General features: G+C 35.4%; 1 protein-coding gene across 5 annotated transcripts in view; it reads left to right on the plus strand.

Annotated features, from left to right (window-relative positions):
* Window positions 1–17,551, plus strand: part of LOC126751424 (extracellular sulfatase SULF-1 homolog) — a 116,947-nt gene that overhangs the window by 23,097 nt on the left and 76,299 nt on the right. Inside the window, exon 1 of one of the 5 annotated variants that reach the window (XM_050461675.1) lies at window positions 9,013–9,055. The exons of 3 other annotated variants lie outside the window; for them this stretch is intronic. The gene's annotated coding sequence lies outside the window, so the exon portion shown is untranslated. Of the gene's footprint in view, window positions 1–9,012; window positions 9,056–17,551 lie in introns of those variants that run through there. One more of the 5 variants, XM_050461678.1, reaches the window with a different exon arrangement.

The raw sequence follows: 17,551 nt of genomic DNA on the forward strand, positions 1-17,551 counted from the left end.
GGCTAATTATGAAATAAACATCTTGTGAAAGCTGTCATCTATGTGCAGCTGCATCAAGTGACTGCCAAGCCGCGCCGCGGTCAAGCAGGCTGCCATACAATAAAAGTGCATTTTATGTGGCCATTCTGCCAACGACGAAGGCAGCCAACAAACTGGTCAGTACGCTGGCTAAGCACACGTGCGGTGGAGCCAGAGTGGCCTATGTGCGAATGTCTTTGCAACGCTGATGCTTTTGACTGCATACGAAAAAGTATCCGTGACACAAAATGCGCCACACAATAAAGACAATGTGGCTGTAGCTGAATATCCGCCGCTATCTGCAAGAATGAATGGATGGCGTGCGCTGGTGGGATATGTGTGCTGGCAGAAAAGCAGACAAGCCTGTCTGACAGCATTTGGACAACGGCAATCGGAAGAAAATAAATAATGAAATTACGGTTTTTTTTTGCTGCAGAAAAAAAAAACCAAACTTCAAAAAATAAAATATGTAAGACCAACATAAAAGCATACAAAACTGGCAGAAAAGTAATCGCCACATAGTCGAGCGCACAAATTGGTGTTGAGCTTGTAGACCGGCAGCATTGCCGACAAATGCGCCACAAGCGGCAGCATTTCAAATGCTCGCCTGTTCACCGCTCTGTCTCTCTCTTTGTAGCGTCTCATCCTATGTGTGCGCTTGCGGTTTACGTGTAGGTTTCATGTTCGCGAAAATGTTTGATTTTTTACGATCGGTGCGCTACAGCTCTCTCGTGTTGAGATCGCGGACAATGGCAAGAGTTAAGGGGAGAGCCTGCTTTCGAGGCTTCAAAACTCGATTTTTTTGAGGATTTTTTTGGGAGGGAAACAAATTATTGATTCAAGCGCCTTTATAGTTATATAATAATCCACATCCTTCGTTGCTAGCATTATCAATTTCACGCGCTCTATCGGAAACCAAAAATTCAAAGAGATTCATATTTAAACTAAAAAAATTCCAAAAAAAAGTGTTTTAAAATTTTATTAAAAATTGAATAAATAGTGGCTTTTGACCAAAAAATGTTGCTTTATGCTGTTTAAAAATATGTTAAAACTTGACTTTTCTTAATATTTTTTTAGTTTAAATATAAGATAATTTTATGTCAATGATAAAAAATCCATACGACGTTTAAGTTTTTTTATATTGAATAATAAAAATGCAATATTTTGCTCATATATGTATATACATACATAGTGTAAGAAAAATAAAAGTTGGAATAACTTATTAACGTAGATAGATAAAAATGCTACATTAGAAATAAATTGAAATGTTTGTCGCACATGTTAACTCTTGAAGAACGGACGCGACAAAAAAAGTGAACTTGTGTAAAAGCAACCGCCGTGCAGCGCCATAATTATATTATCAATTTCAAGCAAAAAAAAAACGAAAGTTTTATATTGATTGCAATATTTTGCGCATATACTCGTAGATGAAAGCGAAGTTGTTTTGTGAAGAGTTGCACGCGACAAAAAAGTGAATTTAAAAGCAAATTATATTAAATAAAAAAAAAACGTAAAATTCGTTTGCTGCGAAGCTTTAATATCCGTCACACATGTTATGTTCGGTCAGTTTGTATGGCAGCTATATGCTATAGTGGTGCGATCTGAACGATTTCTTCGGAGATTTTAGCATTGCTTGTACAATAGGTGAGGTTAGGTTAAATCGGTAAACCAATAAGCCACGTAAAAACCAGTTTTGCTCCTTTGCGATGGCAGATGAAGTGCAGTTCCTAGGTACAAGAGAAGTAGTCATCCTTTGGGATGCCTGCGCTTGAGGCGAATTTTAACAGACTCTGCGGGCTCACTGTCTTCTCCAGAGTATCATACCATACCATTGGGAGTTTTGCCAATACGGGACAAGTGCACAAGAGCTGCTCCATTGTTTCCCTGGTGTCCTGCTCTAAACTTTACCGAAGTCTCCTCGATTAATCAGCCCCATTCTGCTTGCGCGGAATTTTGTGTACTTCCGATCTACCGTTTTGCACATGACTTTTGTTCGTTGTTTACACAAATAGCTCGTTCCATCGGGTTTAAATTTTCGTTACAATGCTTCTATCGAGATCATCCTATAGACATTGCAGGGCTTTCCTAATGTTTATCACGTTTTTGGATGTTAGCCGTACACCATTTTTGGCAATCTCATCCGCTATTTCATTGCACTCGATGCCTTTGTGGCCTGACACCCAGTAGAAATGAAGTTGCTAACTTCTGGCAACACTTTTCACTGCTGCCCTGCTTCCAAAGGCACTTATGGCCGATGTGCGTTACGAGGTTACTGCCTTGATTGCTGCTTGGCTGTCCACGTAGATCTTGACTCTGGAATTGCCTGCAGGTGCATTAGAGGTTAGTTACGCGGCTTTCGCAATAGCTAAGACCTCAGCTTGAAATATACTGCAGTGGCCCGGCAACTTAAAAGGTTGTCTTATGCCTAACTCTGGACAGTATATTCCCATACCAACTGTATCGTCCATTTTCGAGCCACCAGTGCAGTTGTTTAGAGTGAGGTGTGTAGTTAATATACCTTTACGCCAGCCAGAACTATACCTGAAGGTTCTACATGCAAATTCTCCTGCAGCCAGTAGTCGTCCCGCCGATGTTCCTGCGCAGTTTTCAGCGAAGAGGTCTATAGGTGACAGGTTTAATACCAGTTCAAGAGTTGCTGTTGGGGTTGTTCTTAAAGCTTCCGTTATACACAGCGCAGCGAGCCTCTGAACCCTTTCCAATGGCTTCCGGTATATATACTATATATGCATGTGTATAAATTTATGCAGCATTTATCGCAAACAACTTGACATACTATATATATTGGACTAGTGAAGGTTTTAACTAAAACCTCATTCTTAACTCTCAAATTAAGTTTATTCCGAGTTGGACGCCACAATTGCTGTCGTAAATTCAACTAAATGATATTTTGACATCTTGTTGACGTTTTCCATTTGCATGTCGCTTGCATTGCATATAACTTACGGTGTGAGCACGCCGGAAGCCTTAATCCGTTTTTACGGCAACTGTGACAGGCGCAGTGCCAAGCCAAATAAATCACCAACAGATTTGTAAATTTCACAGCAGTAAGAAGGACTTGTTAAAATGCTACACAGCTACAAATTCAAAGTTGCCCACTTACTTATTAACAGCTTAGATTATATTTAAGAAAATAATGGCAGATGATATTTTGGCAAGTAACTAAAACTTTTCAAAGAATGTTGCAATTAAATTTGTAACTATTATTGGGTACCTAGTATTTGTATATAGTATTTAAAAAAATAATTGTACTTTACAAGTGGAATCCGAAACAAGCAGTTTTGTTTTCACAAAACCCCTGCATGGAGACTTCCTTCTACAAAAGGAACAAAGCCATCGCTCAAGGACTGCACCAAGCACCTTGAGGTAGTCTTGGAGAGCAAACTGCTGTGGTAGCACAATGTGTCAGAAAAAGTTCGAGTGCTAGTCTAGCAACGCCTTATATGCATGTTAATAGTTGCTCGGCATAATCTGCGACTTTTTTCTCTGTCATGCACTGGTGTCACACATAAATAGTGAGACCAACTCTGCTCTACGGTACTATAGTGTGATGAACAGCAAAAAGATAGTGTACGAGATTGCCAAGAGTGGAGTATGGCTGTCAACCAAAAACGTGACCGACGTTAGTATTGTCTATATGACGGTATGGTCAGGAGCACAGCAAGAAAAGTCAGAACATTATGGAACGATTTACCGGTGAAAAACTGCAAAAGTTATGTGTAAAGCGGTAGATTAGAAAAACACAAAGTTCCTACTGGCACTCGATAGAGAGGACTGTAGAAATAGGTTCAGAATACTCACGGATAAGTCAAGAGCAAGACACCAGGGAAGCAATGGAAGATCTCTGTCTGCCTGTGCACATTTCCCGCATTAAGTAGCAAGTCAACGTTTCAAGCATTGCTGGCCTGTAGTACGAGATACTGGAAGAGATATTATTAGTGAGGCCAAAGAACCTATTAAAATTTACGTCGGACTAATCTAACCTAGAAAAAGGTTATGTAAATCATCCTTGCTGATACAACTCAGCAAAATTCGATTTGGGGTTAAGTTGCTATATTTTTTTCAGAGGGAAGTTTTCAGAAATTAAATCAAAGCGCTTTTTAGACATCTGTAAAACAATAACTGTCAAACTAAATTGCGTACCTTCGTACACCAAACTAATTTATATTTCAACCCTCCGTCAGCGATTTAACCCGTTTGAAAACTGTCAAAAAAACCTTGATTTTTGACCTGCTTTGACGTGATTTTTTTCGGCTTCGGCTCACTTTTGCCACGATATTCGGCCAATTGATCGTCTGTTTTCGGGTCGTAAGCATGGATCCAAGACTCATCGTCAGTAATAATACGTTTCATGACAGCCTGGTAGTAGGAAAGCATTGTTTTACAGACGTTAACGTGACACTGATTTTCGAAAAACCAACCGTGCTTTCACTTTTCATAGGCGCAAATGATCTTTCAAAATGGTTTTCACTGATCCTTCCGATATTCCAACGAGGCCAGTAAGATCTCTGACTGTTAATCGCCGAGACCCAGGCTCATTGATCATCAGGTGATGTTCATGACCGTCCTGGACGTGGCTCGTCGTCAACGCGTTCTCGACCCTCTTTCAATAATTTTTACTAAACAAAAAAACTTGCTGGCGACAAACAATTATCACCGAAGGCCTTTTCCGACATTTTGAACGTTTCAGCAACAGAAACTTTATTCCGCACATTAAGTTCAATGGAAATTATTTGTTGAATCGCAACGTAAAAATCGCCGAACGCCCTTTATGTACTTCAGAAAGACAGGCGTATACTAAACACTTATAATTATTTTGATGAGACACTTGGCACAGGTGTCACTGACAGTCATACCAACCTAGGAAAAAAATATTTGGACGAATGGAAATTTAAATTAAAAAGTCTTACTATTTTTTGCCCACAGCTCCTGTTTTTCATTCAATTTTCTAACTGTTGTAATGGAATATGGTACACAAAATTTAACGCAAGGGCTCAGTACTTTAAGCATGTCTATAAAATAAGCGATAAAGAGTGTACTTTAGCTGGAATATTTACAACATAAATTATTCACAGCTGTTCGGCTCTTAATTCTCTGCGGATCCTTACAACATATACCTATATATACATACATATTTCAACCTGTAAATAAGCTAGCTAAAAATCCTACCATAACCCCATTCCGGTGGCCTAACCGGAATTCAGTGAAAGTTGCAGCAAGTACGAGCAACAACAATTTTTGCTTGCGCATCTTTTGCATCAATTTTAGATTTTTTTGGAAAGTTAAGCGGAAGAAAACAATTGCGGAAGGAAATGTCTTTGCGGTTCAAGGCCAATTTGTGCGCGCTTAAGGTGTTTACGCTTCATGGTGGAGGTATTGAAAAGAGAAATGTGTATGTGCGCAAAAAGTGGCATTGCAGTTGTGGCGTTGGGAGATATAATATCGCTTTCGGTATTTGGGATTTTCACACTTTTTTCCCTCTTTTTTTGTCGTTTGGGTTTTCGGCTTTGCCGCCTGCTGATTGCCCAACCGTCGTACGGCCCACAAGTGTGCCGAAGGGCACAATAAAGCACTCTGCATTAGTCACATTACCACCATCGCCAACACCATGTTTGCTCGGCATTTTTTGCTCACATTAATCCTTTTGCCGCGTGTAGATACTCTGAATCACTGTGCCAGTTTTTATAATCCTGTGAGTATATGTTTTGCTACCCTTTAAGAGGTATAAAAATGGAGCTTATTGCACATTTACACTAGGCATGAGGGAATTTAAGTCACATTTAAGCCTGAAGGCGAGTAGATATAAATTGCTGAAAGATAGTTGAAAGTAACAAAATATTTTAGCATAAATATAAACTGCCGAAATATATCTTAAGACATTTCTGCGCAGATAGATTGGCTCTGAAATTGTGCTGGCGTTAAGCTAAACGTATGTATATGTATATCGTCACCAAAAGTGCAAAATAACGCAACACAACTTATCATAAGTTTACAGACGAAGGAAAAATGATAGAACAGAAATCACTCATATTGAAACAAAATTTGAGTTTTGGTTATAAAATGGTTATATATTGGTTATTGGTTATTTGTTATATATTGGTTATGTATTTGTTATATATTGGTTATATATTCGTTATATATATTCATCATATATGTAATATGGTGTAGTGAATGGCAAGCTATTAAAAACTCAATTTCGAATTTTTTCATTCAAAATTTGAATTTGATTATATATTAACCAGATATGAACGTATTCTAATTCCAGCATCATTTATAGTACACATTCCATCGAATTTTCACATCATTTCCAATTTAAGAAATACATATCGATGAATAATTGGAATTCTGCCAATATGTATTTACTGTATTTCTCTATGCTCTGGTATAATATTTACTTCTGAATACATGTAAAGCTTCAAATATTGTACAAGGATGTCTATAATAGTATAGATAGGATATGTCGAAGGCAGAACGAACTGTTTCAAGATACTGTGAAAACTTCTAAATTTATGTATATAGTAAATACACATACATATGTACCCTAAATGGCTAATACTACTTCGAGAAGTAGTAATTGAAATTCGAAAAGAAGTAAATGCTAGGAAAATTAAGGGGACCACCCACCCACCTAGTGTGATCGTCTATAAAGGTGACATTTGTGCTTTAAAAAACAATTGCAAGATATTTTTTTGCACCGTTTGTCCTCGGCCTACCATAATACCATAAAACAAAATTTGTTGGAAAATTTTTTTTTTATTCAACATAGTTCCCTTCAAAGTATCACTGACCATAGCGACTCTCCAACTTTTTGAAACCATTTTTGAAGTACAACTTGTCCTTCGAAATAGGTCTCGGTTTCCGCGATCCCAACTTCATTCGACGAAACTTTCTCTCCAACATTCATTTCATTAATTTTTTTGAGATCTGCGAAAAGGAAATAGTCGCTGGCGGCTGGATCTAAAGAGTACGTTGGATGTGGAACCAATTCGAAGCCCAATTCATGGATTTTAGTCATCGTTTTCAATGACTTGTAAAAGTAGTATGAAACAGCGCAAATTCAATTCTAGTCATTTTTGGACTAGTTAATTTTCAATCCTGAACATCTGAAACACTTTGTATAGTACATATATATCTATTAGGCTGTCTTATACAAATAGGCGTCATTACCAGTGAAAGCATCATACATTTCACTTACATGCCCAACAAGTGGCTAAGATACATGTCAGTCCTTTGTGCTGCTTGGAATTTATATTATACGGGTGTTTGCGTTCCATTGTTGCGAAAGCCAAAAACCACAAACATGTGTATAGCTATCTACATGGGTCAATGGTACACATATGTATGTACCTCTGTAGATGTACATATGTTCACAAATATAAATACACAGTGTATAAATATGTAGAGAGGTGTATGAAAATAAATACTGATTTACCTGCTTGTGGTGTCGAATTCGAAGCATCACTCGAACAAAAGATTCGGTAAATAAGTACATATGTATTTATATATGTGGTTTTGTTTTTCATGCAGTTGATAATATTTTTTTATAGTAAGCTAAACTGAAACTTCTACACTATTTATTCAGGTTGCTAAATGGCAAATGAAACAACAAAAAAGGATATGAGGGCTTCTCAGTTTTTTCTCTTTATCACTATTATTATGATTGACTATTCCATTATGGTGCTGCCTGAATGGCTACAGAGTACATTGTCAATTCGGGTTTCTAAGACTTAAGCGATCTTTTTTTCGACCCTACTACTCACACTAAAGGCTTGCTTAAGCGGATAATATTCATTGAAAAGGTTCGCAAATGAAACTAAGAATTGTCTAATACCGTGTGCGCGTGAATTGTTCTTCGAAACATGCTGAACATTTTTGTCCAAGAGATTATGGGTCTAAAAACAGTTTCGAGTCAGCGACTTTTTAGGTTAAATTTAATTTTTCGGGATTAGAAAAATATACATAAGTGTCTGTTAATATTCTATTAATCATTTGTCGAAATCGACCAGATCGGACAACGATATAGATATAAATAAGATCAATTGTTTGCAAGTAATTACTCAAGCAAATTTTAAAATTGCTTGAAAAAAAAAACACGTCCAAAGTTGAAGTTGATGGAACTGAGCGTCTACACTTTAGTAGCCTATAACTCAAAAACGATTTGAGATATCCATTTTAAATTTTTATATGTTATTTTCAAAAGTATAAGCTTTCGAAATGAGTAAAAATGATTTTTTAAACTTCACACTACGTGCGACCCTTAATATAATTATGTAAATGCAATGAAATAGAGTGTCATATGCTATCGTAAAACTAAGTCATAAAAATTTGCACCTGTTTCAGCGTTCATTTTGTATTGGCCACTGCGCCGCTTCAAACACTCTCCGAGCTACAATTATACAATTATATGTTAAGGATTTGTATCCTGCATTTCAGCCATACCAAGTCCTTTGTTCGCCAAATCTGCTTGTGCACTTTTACTGCTTTTGTTCGTTCAATTTCATTGAGTACCTTGGGTATTCTGGATAATTTGCAACTACAACTGAGCACAATAACGTGTGCGCGTGCAGTTTTTGATCGGCATTCGATTCGTAGAAATACCATAGTGTGTCAATATGCCAAAAGCATTATTTGCAGTTCATGTGTGAAAGGAGATTGAAAAAGGATTTTCCATTAAACGTGTGAGCAGGTGTGTGGATTCCTGTTGCATACAGTGACCACTTTGCGAAATGTGCAATACTTTGGTGTTAGTGTTTTTGAGGTAGAATAGAACCAAAATAGAGGGTTGGTATAAAAATACTTTTCTTACATACATATTTGCTCGACTTCAATTTTTATTCGTGGAAATACCATTTTATGCTTAAGAAAATATTCATTTAAATGAATACACATATTAGTTAATTGTATTTTGTTCTTTAAATGTATGCTTTAATTACTCCATAAATAATAAATTTAATAAATCTTCTCTATTCTGCAGGTATATATATATTTGTGAGACTTGGCTTAAGTTATCTTAAATAAAGTAAGTTTTTAAATTTTAAGATATTATAATCAAAATTGATAATATTATAATATTGTACTGATTGAATTGAAGCTGATTTGATATGAGGCAGTAACTCCTAAAGGTTGTCCTTTCATTCATCATTTTCATTTCAACGCTATATATGTAGATACAGTAATGTATATAAAAATAGTAGTGCAACAGGGCCTTATATTTAAAAGTCTTTCCGAACATATACGGACTTTTCAAGTCAACAAGTTTCATTATTTTGGTAGAATAGACACCAATTAAGAAGAAGAAGACACTTCAAATTATAAAAACGAAAAAATTCGGTTACTTTTGGTTCCACTGTATTTTCTATGACGCATTTTTGTATTTTCTAAAAAAGAGCTATTAATTAAAATACTGGTGCTTGCCGTTATGAGTCGATAAATTAAAAAATGCTACAGAGTATAGTAGTTTTGTTCACCCCACGGTTGTATGTATCACCTAATACTAATCGAAATATAGGGTTATATTGAGTAGTCGAAAAAGTCTTTTCGTATTTCTAATCAAACTTCAACTTATTTTTTTTTTATATTTATAATGAACTTTAATCAACCAAATATGCACCATTTTGGTCGACTTTTGCCATTTTTTAGCTAGAGACATTATTCCATCAGTGTAAAACTTTTCTGGTTTCTCGGCGAAAAACTGGGAGAAGTAATTTTCACAGCTTCTCTGATAGTCCGATGGTGCAAGGTCAGGGCTATATGGTGGATATATCAAAACTTTCCAGCCAAGCTCTCCCAGTTTTTTATCGAGTCATCAAAGATATGTATCTCACCTTTCCAACACTATACGGCATGACACAATGTGATTGGTAGCACTGGAGATATACGACTGTAACGACATCGATTGATAAAATACGAAACGACTTTTTCGACTATCATATGTACATATGTTATATGATTAGGGTGACGAGACGAGTTGAAAGTCGGGTCTGTCTGTCCGTCCGTTCGTCCATCCATGCAAGCTGCATTTTGAGTAAAAATTGAGATATCTTGACGAAATTTGAAAGCACAAGCTCGTAGATGGACGTAACCGGACTGCTGCCACGCCCACAACATGCCATTAACCGAAAACCTATAAACTGCCATAACTAAGCACTAAATTAAGATATAAAACTGTAATTTGGCACAGGGAATCGCAGTAGCAAAGGGCCAAAAATTTTGAAAAAGTGAGCGTGGCCCACTTTATCTTTGATGTATATATCTTCTAAATCACTAAAGCTAAAACAAACAAATTCGTCTAACACTAATATTATACTTGTAGAAACTTAAATGGATGAAATTGGAAGATAACCCCGCCTACTCTCCATATATCGGTACTGTTAAAAAGTACAAAAAACGCGACAAATTAATAACTAAACACGCCAGAGATAGTAAATTTAACCCCCGAAATTATATGAGAGGCCTTTAATGTAGTTGGGGTCAAAATTGTACTATGAGCAAGGCACCGCCCACTTTTAGGTGAAATCACATATCTCAAGACCCGCCTGATCGATTTCAACAAAAATTTTGGTTCGTGACATTTTTCTGACAGTCTTATGTTACAGTGCGAAATCACACTACAGCCACGTCTACTTCTCATATAACACATGTTAAAATTCCATTTGAAACTTTCACCTTCCAGTATACAAATCAATTAATATATCGAGACTTTATATTTACTAAGACATATTTTCACCTACCACTGATTGCGACTCAAGCGCCCAGCTACAACCAGAAGTTCATAGATAAATTAACATTTCAATAATTGAAAATCTCTAAAATATTACTTTCATTTCTCTGTTCCCACTCTTGATCTTCATAGAGCTAAACAAATTGTAAAACATTGCCGTAAACTGAATATCGTCATAAATTATGAAATTCCAACTGTCTTCACTATCTAAGCGCCTTGACTTAAAAAGTCAATTAATTATTACACTTTGATTTATGCAATTTTCAGCTTATGAAGCAACACATTGTACAAGGCGAAACCCGATAATCACAAAACAATTTATTGCCATTTCCACATATAGTTCGCTTATAGTACTTAGTATGTTATTCAAATGTGGTTATTTTCACTATTTCTTGGTTATTCTCGTGAATGACTTCAACGCCTGCATAAATTTGCGCTTACACACATACATGCATCCACATTGCTAGACAAGTGTACATGCCACATAAATCATATGTTTAGCGCCTGAAGCTTTTCGACACAAATTACCATAATATTACACAGCAGTAGTAATAACAATTGAATGGAAATTGAAAAATAGAAACTACAACAACAACGAATAATAATTGTGTTACAATAAAAGCGCACTCAAACCGCCAACGGACGTTAGAGAATAAATAGTGCGGGCGGCAAATGTCTGTACGCCACACACACACACACACACACATACTCATGCGCATATATGTGTGTATTGTATGTGACGTATTTTGTAGTAACATGTGTCTACTATTAGTTTATAAATTACGATTATGGCGCAAAAAGCCATCAAGTGTCCGCTTGGTCACAAAGTCAAATTATTTTGTATTTCTTTATGACTCGCTTAGGACTTCATTTAGCGCTAGTGTCGGGTGTTGCTCTGCGAGCTCAGCTTAATGCATATGAAGCGGGCACGAATCAACTAATTGTAAATTATAAAATTGTAAATTATGAGTGGTTTTAGACAGACACAACGAGCAAATATAAATGCGTACAAATGTTTTTATGGGCGTTCGCGCACTTTTATGCTTCCTTAGTAGCCACATTTATATACAATACATACATACTTATGGTATGTATATACATATGTTTACGTGTAATTGGATATGTGGCGCATATTTAAAATTTGAAGTGCCAAATGTTAAGTAAACTGCACTTTATCACAGTCTAGCTTGCTACAATTGTGAGGCGTCAACAGATCGTCTTCACATACTTAAAATTTTAATTGGTGTGTAGACTGATCTATGCACATACATATATACATATCGTCAACTAAATTGCAAAATAACGTAAAATCATAAATTACATCATATGACATATACGTAGCATAAAATTTTCAGCTTCCGTTGTCAGATATAACCAATATATAACCAATATATGACCATATTATAACCAATATATAACCATTTTATAACCAAAACTCAAATTTTGTTCTTATATGAGTTTTTTCTATATATCGTTTTTCCTTCGCCCGTAAGCTTATGAAAAGTGATGTTACGTTATTTTGCATTTTAGGTGATGATAAGTATGTTTGTATCTTTAACATATGACTTAAGGGGCATTCCTTGTGCCACAGGCTAAAACAGGCTATTTTAGGAATTAAAATTAAAAAAAAAAAAAACAATAAAAAAACTATGTCAATTGCTTTAAAATGTTAAGCGTACATTTATAGATGTTTTGAGAACACACAGTAAAATGTTTGAAGAAAAATTTATTATTTTTCTCCGACTGCGCTAAAGAAAAGGTCTTCTACTGTCACAATGATTGTAGCCACCTCCGTAGATGGGATCTAAAAAATAATTCTCTTTAGCAAATATTGTCCGTACAAAGAGCTACCGTCGACAAAAAAAAAAAACAAAAATTGATAAAATATGGGTTTTTAAAGGGGTATTCTGGTTTAGAAGCCCGAATTTTAGGTATTTTTTTGGACGCGATAAAAAAAATCAAAAATTATTTTGACTATCCATTTTTTTACATGCTTTTTATTGATATTCTAAGAATACAAAACATAAATATAATAATATAAGAAAAAAAAGTAAATTAAAAAAAACTGCAGGTCGGCGAAGTAGAGACTGATGAAACAATAGCTTGTCCTGGTGTGCAGGATATAAATCCTTTCCGTGACCTAAAAAGAAAATTTATGCGAAATCCATGAAGAGTAAAAGTGTAGTTATTGCACTACGAAACGTTTTTAAAAAAAAAATTACAAAATGGTGGAGGTTTGAAAAAAAGTTTCGTATTTTCCCTGTTTTTTTGTGGTTCGGAATTTTTTAAAAAAAAAAAAAATTCTTTCGAAAGCTCTTCGCAGTGCGATACTATAATGTATAAGAAAGCTCTGTGTAAAATTTCATGTGAATCGGTTGAGTAGAACTTGAGATATCATGCACACCGTTTCTAGAAAAGTAGTTATGAGAAAAACGAGTTTTAAGCTTGAGAAAGGCTGCGAAACGGTTTTGTCGGCGCGTCACAAAATGAGCTGTAACTCGGAAAATAATTTGAATTTCGAAAAATCCTCTTAGGGACATTTTCTTGAAAGGTTATACTATAAAAATATGCAAAAAAAAATCGATTTTTTCGAATTTCTAACCAGAATATAAGTGGATATTATACATAGGGGTTATATACTGTTAGAAGGCTGAAAAAGGCGAATTTTCCAGATTTTTTTCTGAGACAACTTTTAAACCTATTAGTCCAAAAATTGTACACATATTATAGTATCTATTAAGTGTATTTTAAGACTTACTACTTGTATTAACAAAAATATGTATTTTCAAAGGAGCTACAGCTGATCTCCGGGAGCTCCTCTCAAAAAAGGCGTTTTGCGGTGGCCATTAATCTTTGAGTTAGAACCTATGAAATTAACAAACCAAACAGATTTCGCTAAAGTAATATTAAATGTAGTAAATAATCAAAGTAATAAATAATCAAAATAAAATTTTTAATTAAAAAAAAAAAGTTTTAATTTAAAAAAAATATATATTTTTCACAAAAATATATTTAAGAAGCTCATGTTAAACTTTGGTATCAATCGCTATAACCGTTTTCGAGTTAGTTACCGACTTTGGAAACACCATTTTGAGAAAAGCGCGTTAAAAATTTGGGCTTGTACCTCCAAGCACTCTGAAACGTCTTTTCAAATTTGGGTGTAACTTCGAAAATATTCACCGGAACGATACAAAATTTTTTGTGTGTATTCTTAAATATATGTACATTAGGAAAATAAAATAAAAAAAATCGAGTTTTTGAAAATTCTAGAATATTAGACAAAATTTTGATCGTTTGATCGTGGCCTGTAAAAATTCGATTTTTGATCAGCTCAAAAAAATATTTGGTCATTGCACAGAGAACTGTATAGAGAATATGCAAAAAAATATGAAAGTGTGATTAGATAATTTGTCAAATAATTATTGATTATAATCGCTGTAGCAAATTTGAAAAATGCTGTTGCGAGAAAAATGCGTTGAAAGATAAACTCCTACATTGACATTGACAGCAACACTTTAAAAGGCTATAACTCAAAAAATATTTGAAATATTCATTTACAATTCTAGTATATGATTTGTGAAAATATAGACTATCGATATATGCAAGAAGAAAAAATTTGGAATTTTGCGAAATTTTACATTAGGTGTGCCCCATAATGAAGCCATAAATTTAGTACGCGTTCACTGGCAATCAAATGACAATTTTTCATTGTACGAATATAGAAATAATTAAAACATATGTACATCATACATACACTATGCATATGTGTGTATGTATTGTGTTTTTGTGCGCCTACATTTGTTTGCGGCTTACACTTGTATCACCACATTTTGATTGGCAATCAAGCTGTCAACTTGACAATTAATTTCTATTATCCATAACACAATCCACACACATGTATACTGTATATACGCTATTATGGTTTTATGCAAATGTTAACTGTAAAGTAGCGGCTCTGGTGTGAATATTGCATATACAGTGGTGAGTTGAAAAAGTGCAATTACAGTAATTTATTAAAGAAAGCTTAAATGCGTGTATAGCAATTGATTTTTCAGGGCTGACTTGTTTAAGGGGGGATTCTGGTCTAGACGCATGAATTTTAGGCATTTTTTAAACTAAGATAAAAAATAAATGGAAAACATTTTTACTATCCATTTTTTTATATATTTTTTATTGACATTTTATTAATATAAAAAAAAATTGCAAGAAAAAAACCAAAATTCGTCGAGATACGGGCCGGTGGAGTGGGGGCTTCAAAAAACGGTGCGTCCTGGTTGACGTGATTTCAACCCTTCATTAGTAAGTCGCTATCGGTTTGATTATTAAAAAAACAAAAAATAACAAAATGGCGTCGACTTGAAAAAAAAAAATTTTTTTGACCCGATTTTTTCGACCTTTTCGAATTTTTTAAAAATACTTCAAATCAAAATTTTTGGAAATCCAAGGCAGACACGATAGAGCATTGTATAAAGAAGATATATACCAAATTTCAAAGGAATCGGTTTAGTAGAACTTGAGATATAATGTCAACCACCTCAAAAAAGTAGTTTCGAGAAAAACGCGTTAAAGTTTAGGAGACAATTCTAGTGAACACCGACGCGACGTCACAAAATCGGCTGTATCTCCGAAAATAAGTCGAATTTTGAAAAATACTTCCAAGGTCATATTTTTGGAAGTGAAAACTTTCAAAATATGCAAAAAAAAAATCGATTTTTTCAAAATCCTAGACCAGAATACCCCCTTAAAGAAAAATGATGTGTAAACTTTTACGAGAAGTATTTCTTAATTTTGAAATCATAAACACCTTCCCTCAAAGTTGGCAAACGAAATCTCTGATAGGACCACCAAAAAAAGTTGTCTGACAATGAGGATGATTTTCCTGCTTAAAATTATCTCCAATGTATTATTTCAATAGATGCATAAAAGTAATGATCGAACGACCAGTAAAAATAGTGGCTTCCCATAAAAAGTCGTTTTTAGTAAAAATGAACTTTTCATAAAAAATCGAAATTATTAACAAGAATATTAATCCTTTTATCATTATCTGACAATTAGTGATATCTTCGCAGAAATTTACCTCACCGACTTTGAAAACATGGATTTTTTGAAATTCACAATTGGACCTCTAACCTTTTAAATTTTTTCGGCTGAATTTTACCGTACCAATCAACATGAGCTTTAAGCTGATTGTCATATAATCGTATCATATACCATACACTGTGCCTTGTTCACATTTAATGCACGCTACTGTGATATCTGCATAATTATGCATAAATTATCATATCGATGGATCCAATGATAGTCGATGAGCTGCCTTTATCTCTGTTTGTCTTTAGATATGTTCGTGGTTTGGTAAAGTAAATCTGATGTTTTTTGTGGCACCTGTAAGACTTACGTCTTTGCCACTTCATGAATTTTTATTTATCTTTATAGTTATGTAAATGGCTTGAAAATATTAGCGATAATAGAGACAAGGTGTTTGATTACTTGATGTATATAATTTCTGGATGCTTCCGTGATTTTCATTTCTATGCTTTATTATCAATACGCTGCTGTCTAAGTAGTTTGCTTGCTAGTAAATTTCTTTCTTGTTGCTAGCTACTTAGCTGCGAGTTTTTAATTGACTTTTAGCGTGACTCGAGATTTGGAAATATTCTTCTTTAATTTCTTCCAACATGCGTGGGATATATACCATTTGTAATGTTCGATTCACGCATAGAGCTTTAGCATTTGATTTAATTTTGGAAAAATATATGCATATTTTTGTAATTTTTTTAGTATTTATTGAAGTTATAATTACAAAAAAACTCCCAAGCGCCGAATAGTCAAGAAGGAAGTGTTGAGTTGTTTCCACCTCATCTTCTCCATACAGCTTCTGGCGTCTGGGAAGATTCCTAACCTTACATCATGGATCCTATAGCGCAATGGCCTGTTAAAAGCCTCACAACTAGGGAGAGGCTAGCGCAAGTACTGATGATAGCCCAGTTCGTTCCCACGACAATCGAGTCTATGTAACCGGAACGGACTCGGATTTTTCTGGTCACGGACTGTCAACTCGGCAGAATTCTGCCGCTACCACAACAACAACAACATGGGGGCCCAGCGCTGGATAAGCTTCCGCGTAGCCCAGCTATCTACGTAACCGGAACGGACCCGGAGTTGTAGAGCACAACAATATTGGGGCCCAGCGCTGGATAACTGAAGCCCAGCTATCTAGTAGTAGAGCACAACAGGAAACGGGGACACCGACAGGCTCCCATTCTGCAGATAGCGGTTTTGGGGGGTCTTTCCTTGCCAGCTCATCAGCTTTACAATTTCCTGCGATTCCGCTATGGCAGGTACCCATACCAGTCGTATCACGAAGACACTCGATGCTATTGGTAGTGACTTCATTTACGCACTGTAAACGAGTTCAAGGCTAGAATCGCTGCTCTGCTATCAGAGTGAAAGGTCACTTCTCTGAAGGAAGTTCAACTGCGGAGCAGCAGATCTACAGCTACCTTAATGGCTGCTACCTTGGCTTGGAATATATTGCAATAGTCAGGAAGTCTGAAGCTGGCATTGATAGAGTGCACCTCACTGTCCCTCTCCTCCAAAGGATTCTTAACAACTATAGCTCCCTTTCGTTTTATATATGTATGTGCAGAGAAGGAGCCGCCAGAGTTTGGCTGTATTTGGAGGGTACAGATATATTAATATATTTCGGATGGTAGGAATAAAATGGAAAAATAATAAAAGAATAAAGAGTAAACAGTATAACATTTCTTTTTCAGTCATTATTTTGTGAGTCAGGCT

Source organism: Bactrocera neohumeralis, chromosome 2 (genome assembly GCF_024586455.1).
Source record: "Bactrocera neohumeralis isolate Rockhampton chromosome 2, APGP_CSIRO_Bneo_wtdbg2-racon-allhic-juicebox.fasta_v2, whole genome shotgun sequence".
Classification (NCBI taxonomy): Eukaryota; Metazoa; Arthropoda; class Insecta; order Diptera; family Tephritidae; genus Bactrocera; species Bactrocera neohumeralis.